The sequence below is a fragment of the Carassius gibelio genome, chromosome B9, assembly GCF_023724105.1.
Source record: "Carassius gibelio isolate Cgi1373 ecotype wild population from Czech Republic chromosome B9, carGib1.2-hapl.c, whole genome shotgun sequence".
Classification (NCBI taxonomy): Eukaryota; Metazoa; Chordata; class Actinopteri; order Cypriniformes; family Cyprinidae; genus Carassius; species Carassius gibelio.
This window is the reverse complement of record NC_068404.1, coordinates 27,351,149-27,352,513: the sequence shown is the minus strand read 5'-3', so window position 1 is coordinate 27,352,513 and position 1,365 is coordinate 27,351,149. Positions and strand designations below refer to the sequence as shown.

The window sequence follows — 1,365 nt, the reverse complement described above, 5'->3', positions numbered from 1 at the left end:
TTTGTACCTAAAGCATCCATTAAGATACATATTAGTAACTAAAAGGCACAAAAGTGTACCTTTTGAAAGGTACCGCCCCAATGACAGCTTTTGTACCTTTTTTCCAGAGAGTGCATCTTCTACAGTATCTAGTAGTAGACCTACACTTCTTCAGAAAATGTATATCGCCTATTACTAAATTATTTTTAATATTTAAGCAAAAGCCTAAAACTAACTAAATAAATATATATGCTAAAGTAAAAAGGACTAAATTAGAGACATTCATGGGTTTTTATTATTATTAGTAGTAGTATTATAATTAATTATTTCATTATTTCATTTTCTAAAAAAGGAGTCTTAATACAGTATGTAACATTTGATCAGATACATAGGATTGTGAAAAGTGAATGTTCCATTGTCATTTTTATTTATTTGTATTTTTTATTAAGAATTTTTTTAGAATAGAATACTGATTTTCTAGTATAATTTTCTCATTATCTCTTTTTCAGTCAAAAATAAATGAATAAATAAAATAAAAACCAAACATCCCTAAAACGAGAAAAATACTTATTTCTGAAAATCCAGATTTTTGTCTAATTCAGATTTGTGCTTGAAACTAAAATTATTTATAATTATATTTTGTTACCATTCTTAACATTTTATGTAACATTTAATTTGATCAATGATGATTAGATGTTTAAATTTACCAAGATAAAATAATAATACTTGCAAATATGATATTTTCTGTATGCATTGCAGGAATCGTATCGGTGTATTATGATGCAGTGCTTCATCCATAATGTTAAAATAACACAGGTATTCAAGTACGGAAACAAGTCATGAAAATCATTCTTCATTCCAGTATTTTTTTCAACAAATGGGACTGTTCTCATGAGTAAACAAAAGGAGTATTTGGGTCTAGCTGATGGTCTGGCCTGCTGCATAAAGGACACAAAAAAAAGCAAAGTCGTTGATCTGTCAACTATTCTACCGGTTGACTGTGTTATTTATATAATTGCAGGCTCAGTGGATTTCAGAGATTTAGATACACAGATTAAACATTGTACCTGGCGTCTAATACCAACGCTTCAACTTCTAACAATGTCCTCCTGCTCCGCGTCCCTCCACCCCCGGCCATGTCAGACAGACAGCGACGGCGATTACCCAGCGTCCTCTGGGAGAGAGAAGAGGACATGCAGTAAGCTCTCAATACACAGCTTAAACTCTATTGCACTTCAAGGCAGATCAGTCGTGTTTATTCAGGGCTAAACCAAATGCTTTCCCAAATGTAATTCTTTCTAGATCTGACACAATGTGAAGAAACAGATATCACAGCCGTAGTTGTTTGATATGGGTCATATGCATCTTACAGTATGTTACATTCAG

The 1,365-nt window shown here is 32.1% G+C and overlaps 1 long non-coding RNA gene across 1 annotated transcript; it reads right to left on the bottom strand.

The window, feature by feature from the left end:
- Window positions 1–816: 816 nt before the first annotated feature.
- On the bottom strand, window positions 817–1,155 carry LOC127964865 (uncharacterized). The gene is made up of 2 exons (XR_008155146.1): window positions 1,047–1,155; window positions 817–917 (listed from the first exon to the last, which is right to left on the bottom strand). It is a non-coding gene; the product is annotated as an uncharacterized LOC127964865 (long non-coding RNA).
- Window positions 1,156–1,365: the final 210 nt, after the last annotated feature.